This window comes from Ooceraea biroi, chromosome 14, assembly GCF_003672135.1.
Source record: "Ooceraea biroi isolate clonal line C1 chromosome 14, Obir_v5.4, whole genome shotgun sequence".
NCBI lineage: Eukaryota > Metazoa > Arthropoda > Insecta > Hymenoptera > Formicidae > Ooceraea > Ooceraea biroi.
In genome coordinates, this window is record NC_039519.1 from 3,509,681 (window position 1) to 3,526,658 (window position 16,978).

Genomic DNA, 16,978 nt, shown 5'->3' on the forward strand with positions numbered 1-16,978 from the left:
CTCTCTTGTCTGAACTTTATGTTACATTTCAAATGTATAGGCGACATAATCTACTATATACTTACGCACATTGCACGTACGTATTTTAGAAAAATTCGTATTAATTAATAATACGCATTGAATTGAGTTTATTAAAAGTATCTGGATATATTAATTTAACATTGAGAATCAGTATCGCGTTGAAAATAATTTTTCGAATTAAAACAGTCATCTTTCAAGCCGCGGCGATAACTTTCAGTAAACGTGCGATGAGTCGTCGGTAAAACTATAGTTATCATGCTCCATTATTTGCGTCGGGACGCGGCCGTCAGTCTCGCCGGACAGTGGAAAATTTCGCGTCGATCGCGGCTCGCGAAAGGAAAACAGATAAATTGTTATGAGAGCAGGTGGTATTTACACTGCGTAGCATACGAGGAAACGAAATAAAAATCGATTGAGGAATCAAATCATGTGATAACGACGACGTCGGGCAACGAGCCCAACATCATCCGTCAGATCGCCTTATCATTGATGGAATTCTGCAATGACTGGACTGTTGCACGATGGCCGATTTTTCGTTTCACACATTTCCGGCTCAGCAATCGTGATTTCCTAATCCCCTGACGTCGGTTTTATTTACCGCGTTTCGCCCTACTTCGATAGAGCAAGCTTCAAGATGTGTTTGAATATTTTTAGGAGGCATATGGATCGACATCGTGCACAGCGATTTATTTCTCTCATAAGACGTATCAATCCTAGAGTATCTTTTGAGCGGTGGACTTTTTTAATGCAATTGAGTGCGAATTTAGAAGAAGAAGGAATTATGGATGAATTAATTAAAAAGTTTATCAATCATAAACATAAACGGTATGGTCTTGAATCGCACTTCTTTTCCTTGTGAGTGCAATTTTCTTATAAAAATAAATGCGATATTTTCTTTAGAAGCGAAATGCTATGATGAGTAATTACAATTGAACTGTCAGAAAGATTTATAAAATGCATTTAGCGTAAACAGCTAATGGCACTTCGAACAGTCTACCACTAAACATTTGGATAGTAGATAAATTACATATTTGCATTTGTACATTCTTATTGTTATAATCGCCAAGATCCTGCGCAGAAACTTTACGTTTTCCTTCGTTAGAAGAAGGAACGTAAATCGGCTTGATGAACGATACAGGAGAGACAGGGGTCCATTGATATCGGATATGTGCCCATCGACGAAAAAGGAGTCGCCAGACCAATCCCAGGTCGAACGGATAAAGGCATTATTGTCGATTGTTCTTCCACAGTGGATTGGCGGTTATTTCGCCAAATAAAAAACGCAACGAACAGTTTCCGCTAATCGAACGAGCGATGGCTAGATTTCACAATCGAACGCGAGTAAGTTTGGACCACTCAATCAATCAATGTTTAGGATTGCCCGAAATATAGTAATTTTCACAGAACTGTCAACTGCAAAATAATGTTACTGTCGATATTATTAATATTACAGAATGTTTGATTATAGAAGTTGGATAAACCGATTGTAATAAAACAGGTTTACCGAAATATGAATAATATCTATCTTTTAAATCTGTTAGAAATGAAATTTTTGATCTTTAACTTAACTTTAACTTTGACTTAAGTTAATTTAAGCTAATTTTACTTTAACCTTTGCATCTTTGAAGTTCTTGCTTTGATGGAAGCAAGTAACTTTTCGTGCTAAATAATACTTTGAGAAAATTTCAATGAATAATTTTTACATGACAATCTCTGAATCGTGACGACGTCGACAATCGAGTTGCAATGCAGCCGTCGTGTCCAACCGCACGCACACACGCACACACATACACGTTTTAGTAATTAACTGGCTTAATTAGACGCCTAATTACCACCAGATACGGATCTCCATCGGAATAATCAGGCTCGGGCGACGTGTACGGGATTATATACAGTATAGTGATATATCGATACAGGGTTTCTCGGTTACGTCCAATGCACGGCTACATCCTCGTGTTTCACGACACTGAGAGGATGTCATTTTAACGTGCATTAGAATTTCCGCGGCGTTCTCGTGTGCGGCCATATTCACGCCCTAATGAACGTAAAGCCCTACGTGCTACCCCTACCGACACGTCTTACCCACGTTTCGTGCAAGAGAGGACACAGATTTCAGCTCAAGTGCTCGTTTATCCTCTCCGGAGGATTATTTCTCTCTTAAGATTTATTAATAAACGCACGCACGACGCACGTTTATATTTAATCCAAGAAGAAATTCCTTTTACATAATTTTGCTCGACGAAGCTGAGAAAATATGAATCTTTATTAGCATAAACAATTTCCGCGGGTCGAGGATATCGCCGTGCCTATGGGGCGACGTGATTAATTAACATTAGCGTTTCCCGACATTTTCATTAAATTCTACAACGATTTCCATGGAGATAATCCGCGTTTTCCTCGATACCCTCAATCTCGCAGCTTGATGCCCGAGTACCTGGCCAATACCTTACACAAACCTCGCTCGCTGATGCCGCTGAACTATACACACACACACACACGCACACATGTATGCGCTACTGGTTAATAGAATATAACATCCAGAAAGATGGTCATGGTTCTTTGCAGCGGCCGCTCGCGATACGAGACCTGCTCCATCTTCGAGGTCGCCGGCGTATTGCCGAGCTATTAGAATACGACATCGCGTAAAGGAGGGTGATTCTCGAGGAGAGGGCATCCGTTAATGGCTGCGGCTCTTTGCACGCTTAAATAAATAACTGCCGCACGAACGTGCGAGCATAATTACGCCCATGTACGTATACGATACACGAAAGATGCGTGCCGGATTTAGAATGCAGGAAGGCTCGTCTGTGCAGCGTTTTCCGCGACCTCTCATCTCTAACGACACGAAGCAGGCAGACCTCCACCCTTTAATCGTCTTAATAGTTGGCTCTTTATACGTGCGCATCGGAATTCAGGCCACTCTCGCGTGTGCATGCTGCTTTACGTGGTGACAGGTTCTTAGATAGAGGCTCTCGATGTCTTGTGGGCCCGTGTTCCTCCTCTCTGCCGTTCGCGCACGAAGATCGATTAATGTGCCGCGATCGATGATGGCTGACGATATTCCGATGAATTTGACAAGTAACGTCCGGCATGCGTGCGTACTGTTCCTTCATATATTGCAAACATGATGATTCATTGCTCGTGAAATTGCCTTTTCGCTTTTCGTGGATTCTCGCTCTGCAATAGGTTATGCAACTCTGCAATATCTTGTTAGACAGCAGGTAAATCTTCATGTAAGATCTGGAAGATAGTCGAGACTGACAGGTCGTATAGAGACGAGGAAATGGTCTAAGTTGATCGAACATTACTATTCCAGGAGTATTGGCGCACAGCCTAAGACTAGGCGTGAAACCAGGGACTCCGGAGAGTTCGAGTTCAAATCTAAGGCAGTCTCCTAGTATTTTTGCCTCTGACATTCAGAAGTGGGATAAAACTTACCCTCGAAGATAGTTGAGATTCATCGCGCTACCCTCGGAGAGGAGTTGAGAAGCTGCTGGCTCGAATAGTGAAGCCTGAACATGGAGGTCAGAGACACTAGGTGAACCAACATGGAGTGTGAGACTAGAGAGGTAACCAACATGGAGGTGGGAGGACTCAGAAGAGTGAACCAAAAATGGAGGTTGGAGACCTAAGTGGGTGAACCGAGCATTTGGAGACATTCGGGGACAATGTAATGTCGGCTGGTTGAGCTGTAGATCTGGAAGATGTCGAGACTTGAGTCAGAGTCCTTATAGAGATCGGACTGAAACACAGTTGATCCAACAGTGGGATTGCAATGTCAGCCTAAGTCCCAGGTGTGAACCAGGATCCTCGGAGGTTCTGAGTTCAAATCTCAAAGCGTCTCCCAGTTATTTTCACTCTTACACTTCAGAAGTGGGATAAACTGCATACCCTCGAAGACAGTTGAGATTCTCCAGGCAGCCCTCGGAGAGGAGGTCAAAGCAGCTGGCCATGTGAACCTGAACATGGTCAGGACGGACTCAGAGGGGGTAACTGGAATCAGACTCAGGGAACACTGGACAGGTTGGAGGACCTGAGGAAAGGTGAACTTAAACATGGAGGTGGAGACTCAGAAGAGTGAACCAAAATGGAGGTTGGGAGGGACTCAAGGTGGAGTGAACCGATGATTTGGAGACATTCAGGACGAATGTAATGTCAGGCTGTGTTGAATTAAGATCTGGAAGATAGTCGAGACTGACAGGTCGTATGAAGGATCGGAATGAAAACAAGTTGATCGCAACAGTAGGAGTACTTGCGTACACGCTAAGACCTGGGCGTGTGAATCCAGAATCCCGGAGAGTTCGAGTTCAAATCTACAGACTCCTAGTTATTTTCGCCTCTTGCAATATGGATTTGTTATTAGCATCTCATTTCAAACATCTCTGGTGTTTTAACGTCACTTCGCGCAGGACAGTTGAAACTGACAAATTTCATTCAAACGAGTAACAGTCTCGTCCTTCGCCGGTTCCAGGACAGTTTGTGGGACTACCCCTTTATCGTCCGACTAAATTCTTTGGATTCCTAGGGTTTGCTATTCGCTGCGAATTTAATTCTACTCTCCGCAGGCACGCAAGATCCTCAGCTCGCGAGGAAACCACGGGAATTCTCGGTGCCGGCGGCATGATCGACGCGAGTTACGTCATCGGCTAGCGAACAATTGGATTTTGAACGAGCAGCTGCAGAATCCGTCTGCACCGGTTTCCCGCGTCAAGAGGACTCCACTACGGCGGACTGGGTTAATCTTGGTTGGTTACCTGGGGAGTCGGCGAGCTAAAAGGAGAAAAGCAGAGCAGTGGACAGAGAGAGACAGAACATATCCAGAAGGCACACGGGCGGCTCCTCTCTCGTGTGCATTACGCGGCGGGGCATGCGAAACGAACGTGGTCGTATAAACGCGTCCCCAGCGAGATCCGAGATAGTGAATGGGCGTACATACGACGGCACACGGGTTCAGGCATCTAGATCCTGAACGGCGAGCCATGCGTGCTATCCCGAATGGTAATTGCCGGCGTTCTTCCGCCGAAGGAAGCGAATCAATTAATTTTAATTATGGTCACGTCACCAGCTTGTCGGACTCCATTTGCCTGGAGCCGACGTCATGTTTGTTTAACGAAACGTGTCTCAGTAACACCTGTTTCTAACTTCCTAATGCACCTTTATGCCACTTTGATTGATGACGATTTTCTCTGTCGTTTATTTTGATTTAATTTGTTATTTTCTCGCTGCAACTATCTTTTGTGACAAGCCGGACTTCTCCTGAAAAATATCCAGAATAGTACATGATCGCTGTAGTCCAAACGCCAGTGACTATATGTTGTACGAGAGCTTGTACGATGCGAAATGGAGTAATAGTTTTATGCTTGCGTGCTGCGTGGTTGATTATTCCAATTAGATGCCTTCCAGTGATGAGGATATAATATGGTGGTTTCTTTGCTTGGTAGATACATAGTGCATAAATGGCTCTAACATAGGTGAACTGTCAGGAAGCACTCGTGCGCCACGTGGAAATTGTTGTATACATGGGCGATGAGCGTGCAGAGAATTCACACGAATACAATCAAGGTTGAAAATGCATAGCACTCAAATGTATATTTCACGATGATGCAGAGTGCACTGCATGTATAACGAGCGAAATATACTAATTTTATATTTGCCGTTATTTATTATTCTAATAGTATTTTATTGAATTATTACTATTAGTATCATTGATGTTTAATACATTGTTAAGACTTTCACATTGTTAGAGATTCCCAGCAGAAAATACGCAAGGCACAAATAAAGGCATTTTAAATGAATATTTAATATCAGCTGTTATTTAATTATGCCATGCTGCATTTCAACGTTGACTTAGCTTTGAGTGTTGTATCCGGCGTATGTAAACCTAGGTACGTACGCAGGGTCGTGGTGCACATCGCAACTTAATTATTCACTGGCCCGTGAATTCGCGCCGTTTCATAAACCGCTTTTGAGCGCTGCATGATACACCTGCATGATACACAAGCTTGCAAGTAATCCCTACGCGTATGCCATATAAGTTATAATATACATGTATATAGGTGTGTGTATATGTATGTATATAGCATATATACAAACCTGCGCCGCCTATTTTATGCCACGGCTTGCTCGGAGTTACCGCGAGGTCCATAATACGTGCATTAATCTTATTATACTTTCACGTACCTATAATTTCACGTTGCAATTTGCTGCGAAGATGCATAAGGTAATCATGTCTGCACTTCAAGGATGTTGCAACATGGCATTATGCTCTTACGCGCCGCTCTAAAACGCGACCGATAAGATCATTTCTCTCCCATCTCTCACTGTCTCTCTTATCTAACAAAGGACGTCCAGTAGACGATATAATGACGTCATGACTGTGCTATTGGATAGACAATCAATTCAATTTGTACATTTCGAAGATATTTGTTACGATTCGAGTTCTCCAAGAGTTCTACATAACGTCGAGTTCAGAATTAATTCCTGCAAACAGTTTACGAAAACTATTTGTCGTTTAAGAAACAAATTAAGGTATACATCATACATGTAGTACCACGGTGCAGAAATAAAATCGCAAAGACAGAGCTCCATTATCACGTCATCGCCATATTAATCTAACGGTCGTGCCGAAGTGGTTCGATCGAGCGGTCAATTCCGTCATTTCGATCATGCCTTGTACGGCGATTTTCATTTCCGACGAGGCGATCATCGCGCTCAAATCATGCATCCCGATCCATAGAGATGTCTGCACCACGCGATCTTGAACGCCTGATGATCTTAGTGCACCTTCTTGCACCATGTCATGCACAGCTCGCACTTACGCGTTGCGCTTTATGGTAGATATATTTATATGTATATAGATGTTATGTGCATATATGGCTGCATACGATTGCCAGGAGGTGCATCGGGAACCGGCACACAACCCACAACTCCTGCGTTCCCCGGAGGCCCATAAATCAGAAACTCAGGCTCCAGGCCTAGCTTGAGCACGGCTCGAGCGAGAAATTTAGATGCACCGGGTGTCCATAAGTCTCTCCACGAGGAAGGAGGCGGAGAGAAACTGAGATGGTAGGAATTTAGGACGGACGTCTCAACCTGGCGCTTTCGCTCGGCGCGCGTTTCCTGGGTTTCGGACGATAATTTAACGTGCATTCGTCGCCTGACCATAAATCAGCCGGCGGGGATTGATCCTCAGATAGAATCACGCCGCGAGAGCGTTACTAATCTTTTTGTCATATCTTCGTTGTTGCGTGTCATACGTGCAATAAATATTGCTAATCGTATGACTAAATGGTACTCACACTGTTTATTCCTTCAATACTAATGAATCATCCGAATGTTCGGCTTGTTTGGCTGGCTAAAAGCTTGAAATTTTTAGATTATTGGGAGAAGATAGAGATATGTAAAGACGGAGAGATAGGCTAGAATGTGTTCTCATATCGAAAGAAATGGACGAGAGCATCTCGCTCTGCTGGCTAATGCACAGTTGCACCGACCAATTCATCGTTTACCCTCTCGATGGCGAATACCGTTGCTGTTATCGTCGCGTAGCCAAATGAAACACAATTGCCTCGATTTATGCTTCTGCTGTATGTAACGTAAAATGTTTACTCTCATCTCTCATATAACACAATTTTGTTCTCACGGTCGTTAGTTGAGAGGATAAAGCGAGATCGATCAGCTTCGTCACCAAAATCGATGGAGTCTGCTCGCTTTGTTCTTGAGAGGCTTCTCTCTTGAATTATCGATTTATTATTCGTAAAGTGTCTTTGAATTTCTCCTCTCAGTGAAACTTTCACAGACCAATATTATTGATTAATTATATACAAGACCAAACTTTGTCTTTGTCAAACAATTTGCTACGAGATTGATGTCAATGGTAAAACCCCATCGAGTGCTCATCGATATTCAATCTGAAGATCGCGAGTTTTGCGAATATTTTATTGTCAATATTCCTCGAAGATTGCTGTTTTATTCCTGTCATCGTTTCTTCCATGATTTTCTTGGGCATTAAACACTGTAGTCAGACTGAAGCAAGAATATGATTGTATCAAAGCAAGAAATTACAAACTGGCTATTCACAGTTCGGATATTTCCTTTTGAACTTATCCTCATTTCTCTCGTCATTTTCAAGAGACGCGCCACATCCGTGATCTTGTTCTCTAGACCTTTCTGAGCTGCAATGATCAAAGGACCATCGGGGATAGTAGGATGATGCCCTATTGCTCACAATCAGTACGCTACTTAAGAGCGATTGACTGAAAGCAAGCCATTAGGCCACTCTCGCCAACTCAATTGCCCGACAGGATTCGCGATTCTCCTGAGATAGCAAGAGCGACCGGCTTTTGCGGGCGACTTCGAGCTCTTCGATCGGCGGCAGATGCGCGGCGTCAGAGGACACGCGGAGAAAGGAGATGAAAGAAGAAGAGGAAAACAAGATCGGGAGACCCGGAAGGCATCTCATCCTTCGCGTGTGCCGGGCACTGACTCCTTCATCAGGTTGTCATAACGTTCCCTCCCGTCAGGAGGAGTATATCCTACTTTTGATGAGAACCGCTGACGGGTGTACCGGTTGTTCCACTCGGGAATGCGGATCGGCGCATGTGCGTGTCGCCACAAACACAAGGAACGTACAAAAAAAGAGATACTGTAAGCGCCTGCTCCGAATTATTCGTAATTTTGTCAACCCAGACACAAGATTCCTCGAAGCAAACATCTTCCATAGAAGCATTGTCAGGTTTTCGCAGCGGACGCCAGCTCGTCCTGAAAGTGTGCGCGTTGAACTAATGAGAAGACGCGGCTGCAGTGTGTACAGATCGTCACCGCGTTGCTCCACGTGGTCGTTCGGCACGTACGCATACGGACGAGCGAAAGGGATTGCCGCACGCGCACATGTGCATCCATCACGAGAATCGCGGACGCAAATGTCGTTATTATTGTTTGCTGACAGAGGTGCATCCGCGTCATGCGGCACTGCGCACCCGGGAGGGCATTGTTTGCACTTTTCATTGCGTATGCGCCTTGGGTAACTGCGATATTGCAGCCACCGGCTATAACGCAGGACTCTTAAGTCCGCGTGACGCTAAGGTTGACTCTAAAACGGAATATCGAGATTCATGTTCCTGCGCAATTTTAGAGTGTACTCGCAAAGTTTCTATTGATAGAAGCTTATTTTATTTAGTGTAACAATGACGTGACAATTTCTTGTATTTTAGTATTTATTAGTAACAATGAGATGACGTATATATTTAAGAGCTATTGTGCGTGCTATTAATAAACGCGTTTGTCATCTTCACGGCAATAGTTTGATCTCGCGCCGATAAAGCTGACTCCATCTTTGCGGCACATTCATTCTTGTGATCTCTACGAACTTTCGCAAGCACCTAAAGCACCTAGATTTCTGAAGACCAAGGCCTCGAGATACCAGGCGTTGGTTTTTAGTTTTTAGTAAGGAGAATTTGGTATTGATTGCCTAATCATAATCAATAATCAATCAATGGGAATCACACAACACTGCTTGCCTTTGTTAATCGGATGAAACTTGTACGATCGTAGATGAGCGTAAGAGCGACGTTGCGATTATCCCATTCGCGCTGTCGCATGAATTTTCAGCGCCATTAATCAATGATTCACGACGTCGCAACTCACTTGCGGGCTAAGATCCAGTTTTTCCGACTTGATGCAGCACGGACATAGTTTTGATAAACACGTTAACTTGTTGTGGTGTATTAATCGACACATGAAAATGAAATCTCATGTCCATCTTGTAAATCATTCGAATCACGCGTCCTCGGGCATTGAATAAAGGATGACGATTGCTCATGGTCAAGGTCTTCAGCGTCGATTGACGCTATAATGATGAATCGCTCGATAAATACTGCAAGCGCATCTATGGCTTTAAGTTTCGCTGTGTCATTAGAATCGCCTGATTTCAATCACATTCTAACCATTCTACGCATAAAAATAATTCCTTCTGTGACGTAGTGCCGTTTCTGTTGTTCGAAAGAGTCGCGATCGGCAAATACAAAATGACTGTGTTAGATCAGCCGCTTGCAAACAATCGAAAGTCGATATCTCATAATATTTCAGCGACGAGACCTGAGTCGGTTGCTTGACCACCGTATGCAAATCCGTCTATGTTTTCTTGACATCGCGGCTTCATCGCAACGTTCCGATCGGGCACCCATAAAGCAATCTTTGTTGCTGTACGACAGACAAGATCTTCCATTCCGAATTATTATCAAGCGGGAAGTCCCTACAAGAAATCATTCTCAATGTATCAAGGTTTCAAATAATCTGGATCTCTTTAGTAAGAAATCGTTCCTCGTATCGATAGTCTCGTATTGACCCCAACTGGTATAATACTTGCTCACATATTGAAAATACTATAGAAATATTTCACACAGATTAATTATTTTAATAGAATTTAAGAGAAATATATTATAGTTGTCGGAGGAGGGAAGGGAATAAATTAACAAATCTCGATATCAAATATGCAAGAAGTGTAGCCAGGTGCAAGCGGTATAAAGTAAAGTTTACTAAGAAACCGAGCATTAAAACATCCGGTCGATGCAGCTATGGACTTTGACACACGTATTCTGCGTCTGACCGATTGTAGTAAATAGTGACCTTTTCGAGAAAAGTAACCGTGCCCGTCCAATTTTCACACCGCCGAAATTTCGAACACCTGTCCTTTCGTCGTATAAAGTTTAGATCGAACCTCAGATATTTGAAACGCTGTTCTTCTCGAATAATGAGTCGATAAGTGAATTTACTGAAACCTTCTATGACAGTAATGACAGTAAAATATGCATGTCGCGATAAGACACGTTCAGCGTACGAGTGAATTATTGCATGCTACGCGATGTGTCGAATCATAAAAGTAAAAACTCCAAAAGAAACCTTGATTTATCGTCGGCACTTTCCTCATATGGAACCATCGGCCGATGATTCATCATGATTCGAGAGAAGCGATGTATGATATCGCTATCACTTCTCACGTGGTCCTTGATATTGTGTTGAGTAAATTATCGAGAATAAGCGAATCATATCGATGCTGAACGATATGTTACGATTTTTATGACGAAGAACAAAATACAAAATTATTATTAAAATTATTGCGGTATAGATACAATAGCGATCTACCCACTTCACTAGTGTCGGATTTAGATGGTGAACAATAGGATGTAATTAACATTATGAAATCGAGAAATATCGATAATACAGATCGTTCTGCGAATTTATTTCATAGGTAATAGAGACTATGATCGGTAATGATTCGGCAACGACATCTGACTCTCTATCAAAACTCAGGCATTCTTTTAAAAGCACAACATACATAGAGACGGACATGATGCACGAACAAACATGTCTTTAATGCCAAGAGGATAGAAGCCAGGCACTTACGAAAACTAGCGAGTAAGACTTAACTTCTATAGAGATGCGACCAATCACAGTGGTTTATAGTCAAAATGGCTGCTTACGTCTCTCGACTGTTGGTCGCATCTTAAGTTAAGCTTAACGCTTGCTTTTCGTGCCACGGCCTTTACAAGTCGTGTTACCCCTAGCGATCCATCGCTTTTCAATCTCTTTCTAATCAGCTTATATCTTTATTGTTCTAGCAGTGTCCTGTGTGAAAACGCGTGGCTAGCCAGGAGAGGCGGAGTGCTGTTGACGATGGCTGGCAGGAACGTGCTGATTCGTCTTAAAGAGCGTATTCGCAGAAATCAAAGGTGAGCTCAGGTCCAGCAAAGTTTACCTGCGTCTAGCCGTGCCAGGTCGACGACCGACGCGCAAAGAGCCGGAACCTACGTCGATTAAGATTTCAAGAGTGTTCGAAATAATTAAGCGGATAGCGGACGGAAACTCGGTGAGGCGGAAAGCTGGGATAAATCGAGTGGCGAAGACGAAGACCCACGAGATAAGGGACGGTGTTAGGGGATATGGAGAAGGGCAGCCACGTTTTCAGGGGTTTGTCGTGAGGGCGGATCCGCTCTGCGTCCCCAGCCAATAGTTCTAATAGTAAATGGGATAAGCGCGATGATGCTGCCTGTGAGATATCGATTGCAAAAGCACACGATACTCTAACACGTAGACTATGTACTTTAGTGATTGAAATTTGCAAAGGGACAATCCGTATTTCACCCGATATATCTAACTTACCATTATCGCTATTGATTCAATCTGCGTGCCCTTTCGTGAGAAAGGCGCGCTGACTGTTCCGGAACGAAGACGTTGATTCTTGCAGTTATGTTATGAGATTATCTATGAGAAAAATATATGTACACATACAGAGACACGTTGGACTGGTATTACTTGTTGAGATATTCATAAGCAGTTTAATATTATAAATTTTGTAGCTAATCAGATTTTAATACAAAACTATTAATAGCATGAATTAGTCCTTCCGTTTCTGCAAACTGGAAAGATCTAAATTGCGCTGAGTGAAAATGATAAGTTACTGAAAACATCACAATATTGATAAATTATAAATAATATATAAATAAAGATTATATTTAATTCAATAGTCATGTTTGTCCGTACACGAAAATTATGTAAGCGTTTTACGCCGTTTCTATGATAATTTACTAAATGAATATCACTTTGCAAGAACAATTAACTTGAATCATGTGCAGGATGTCATCCACCTGTTTGAATGCCTTCGAGTTTTATTGAACTCAACATGATATAAAAGATTGAAAGAGCTTCGCATGAGAGGATGCTCCTCTGTGTCCTCCGATCATCGATATGGCAACTTCCATGCGTATGCATGGGTCACGTTTATCGTGGTGCGCTTATTGTCACCCGTTATCTGAGTGCGCTTATTATGCATGTTATCGTCTCCCTCGACGAGGGGAAACCATAAATTAGTAGTCTCGGTGCGGGAGAGCCTCACTTCGGCATGAAAACCCGAATCGACCTCTCTGGATTTGATTCTAACTCTCTCTCTCTTTCACTCTCTTGTCTGAACTTTATGTTACATTTCAAATATAGGCGAATAATTCTGAGCTATATTACGTACATTGCACGTACGTATTTTAGAAAAATTGCGATAATTAATAAACGCATTGAATTGAAGTTATTAAAAAGTATCTGATATATTAATTTACATTGAGAATCAGTATCGCGTGGAAATAATTTTCGAATTAAAACAGTCATCTTCAAGCCGCGGCGATCAACTTTCAGTAAACGTGCGATGAGTCGTCGAAGTACTATAGTTATCATGCTCCATTATTTGCGTCAGGACGGCCGGTCAGTCTCTATTTGAGCTTTCGATTCGGGAAACGTCACGCCATTCGAATTTTGAAGTAATCCGATTTTCGGTATTCCGGCAGTTTCTGCTGCTGCAGCAAACTTGCCGGTATACGAATGTGGACGCCCCTGCAACCATAACTGTATACTTTCACGTGGCCGCCGACTTTAATCGGAAGGTACTTAACCGAACCATGCTATAGAATTATAGCCGATACCTCCTATTCCCATGCTCGATGCGCGCTCGGAGTTTCCCACGACTTTGATTCCCGCTCCCGCCCGACGTTTCCTAACGGAAGGCGGACGTGCGAGAAGCAATTTACGAATTTTGAAAACCATGTCAACACGCTGCCGGAAGCGTTTCGATTTCACTGAGCGACAGCGGATTTCCTCCCGCCACAACATAGACGCTCCATCGCTTTCATCTAAGTTCTAAAACAATCATTGATACTCGTCAGATATTTGAGAAAGTAGTCGCAAGAGGAAAGTGCAAAAATTGCAAAAACTGCAACGTAAATCAAGAAGTGGGAAATTTTTTCGCGAAAATTTAAAGGATGGCGATACCTTGTAGATACTGACAAACTGAAGAAAATTGCGACTGAGCTACGGAACTCGACGATATCAGTTTGATTGACGCTGTTTTGCAAGATTCTAGTACTTCCCATTTGTTACTCCTAGCGTTAAAAGCTTTCCGTGGTGAATGACAGTTCGCACTTAACAACTTCTCATTTTGTAACGTCTCATTGTGATTTATCGGAGCGTGCCTCAACCATACTTTCTAACGACGGCATTATATTGTCGTAACGCTCACTGCGTAATGATTACTTGCACTACTAGCGTACTTATCGCTCGCTTATAGTCGGCCAATTACAGTGTCGATTATTTGTTCGACGTACCATCGCATAAATATCGTTTTCATTTTGCTGCGATTAAATACACATTTGCAGGGAGGAACATCTGATCTTAATCTTACTGGTTTCCATGATTCCAGCAATTAACGAATCTTCAATAAATAAAATAATAAAAGAAAAAAAAGAATAAGAAGAAAAAAAGGAAATTCGAATCAACTCTCCCCGAAGTATTATTAGGCCATTAATTAACTAATCCGGATCGCGTTTAGATGGCAATAAATTAAAATAAATCCATATTATATATAGCACACATAACTTATCGTATATTAATTTTATAGCGAGATTATATAGGCACTTTTGAAAAAACAACAAAATTTTTCCGAAACATCGCTACATTGAGTTGTATCGTGATCCAGACGCAATCTGGATTACTTAGTTAACAACCGAATAATGTTCATACGTGAAACCTCTGCTTGCCAGGATCAACATAATTTATATCTGACATTCGAATTCGCGGAACGGATGCTGACACCGCAGGCGTAACGTAACGTACAATACAGAAGACCAAGTATTCCCGTTGCGATCTCGCGAAAATTCATTCGGCCGAAGCCCCGAGCTCGCGGCTTCTCGCGCCTGCATGCTCGTCTTTCCGCAATCCTAATCTTGGAGCCCGAACGAATTGCAGGCGTGCACGCGAGCCGCTACGAAAGCGAAAGAGGGTTAAGCCACGTGGAACGCCCTCGATCATGGGTCTCCTGCATCACGGGGACGAGTTTCTCCCCCGGCACTTTGAACTCTCTTAAGCCAGTCGTGCTTAACTGTGTTAAGACGCTGCTGTGTACAGGACCAGCTAGGAAGAGAGGTGAACACCCTCTCTTCTAGCCGGTTCATCCGCAACAGCTACTCTCGCCGGTACTCCCTCGACGATGCGCCATCGTTTTCCGTAACGTTTCATTTGATACGCGAGCTCTTCCATCGCTTCCTCCGCGGAAACGTCGAGTCGCCGTCGTGAATCGGCCTGAATTTTTTCCGACCGCTCGACATTTTGATCGGCGTGCGAGAGTCGGACGTCTGTCTTTCTCTCTCTCTCTGGGTTTATATTCTCCAATGTAGCCTCGGAAGCGATGGAGCCAAGCTACCGCGCCAAGTAATTGACCGGCTCTGGACTGGCTGGACCTTACCGTGGATCCGACGCCGGAGTATCGTGTGACGGAAGAAAACCACGCGGGATATTAATTCTTCGATTAACGTGGCGGTGTAATGTACCTCGCGGAATTGCGGTAGGTTTCGATTACGTTAGGACGATTCATTCGATCGTCCCGGATTATGAGTGTCTTCACTGATTTCAATTAATGATTCGCTCTGATAAATATCTTTCGTCAGTTAACGACTATTCAAAATTGATAATTAAATCTTGATAACGTTAATCTCGTTGTTGGCGTTCTTAAACTATTGTTACGAAAAATCTTGTATTAAAATATTATTATTTATGGAAAGTACTCTTTTGATATCGGTTGTTAGGATCAGAATTGCAGAAACTCTCACACGCAAGTTTGAATTTTTTCATGTATTCAAAGGGAAAAAGTTCGATAATGTTTCACGAGACTGTGCGGATGATCAGTACAGTTCATAGGATAAAGCTGTTTCACGATTTAGAATGCAGGAAGGCTCGTCTGTGCAGCGTTTTCCGCGACCTCTCATCTCTAACGACACGAAGCGAAGCGGACCTCCACCCTTTAATCGTCTCTAATGATTGGCTCTTTATACGTGCGCATCGGAATTCGAATACACTCGCGTGTGCATGCTACTTTGCGGCAATTGACAGGTTCTTAGATAGAGGCTCTCGATAACATTACGGGCCCGTGTTCCTCTCTCTACCCGTTCGCGCACGAAGATCGATTAATGTGCCGCGATCGATGATGAAAACGACGATATTCCGATGAATTTGACAAAGTAACGTCCGGCATGCGTGCGTGCCTGTTCCTTCATATATTGCAAACATGATGATTCATTGCTCGTGAAATTGCCTTTTCGCTTTTCGATGGATTCTCGCTCTCTGCAATAGGTTATGCAGCTCTGCAATATCTTGTTAGACAGCTTGGGTAAATCTTCATATTGTAAGATCTGGAAAGATAGTCGAGACTGACAGGTCGTATAGAGGATCGGAATGAAAACAAGTTGATCGCAACAGTAGGAGTATTGGCCGTACAGCCTAAGACCTAGGCGTGTGAACCAGGGATCCCGGAGAGTTCGAGTTCAAATCTAAGGCAGTCTCCTAGTTATTTTTTGCCTCTTACAATTCAGAAGTGGGATAAAATCCGCTACCCTCGAAGACAGTTGAGATTCATCCGCTACCCCTCGGAGAGGAGGGAGTTGAGAAGCAGCTGGCCGGTAGTGAAGCCTGAACATGGAGGTCAGGACGGACTCAGAGGAGTGAACCAACATGGAGATTGGGAAGGACTCAGAGGAGTGAACCAACATGGAGGGTGGGAGGGACTCAGAAGAGTGAACAAAAAATGAAGGTTGGGAGGGACTCAAGTGGAGTGAACCGACGATTTGGAGACATTCGGGGACGAATGTAATGTCAGGCTGGTTGAGCTGTAAGATCTGGAAAGATAGTCGAGACTGACAGGTCGTATAGAGGATCGGAATGAAAACAAGTTGATCGCAACAGTAGGAGTATTGGCCGTGCAGCCTAAGTCCTAGGTGTGTGAACCAGGGATCCCGGAGAGTTCGAGTTCAAATCTAAGGCAGTCTCCTAATTATTTTTCGCCTCTTACAATTCAGAAGTGGGATAAAATCCGCTACCCCTCGAAGACAGTTGAGATTCATCCGCTACCCCTCGGAGAGGAGGGAGT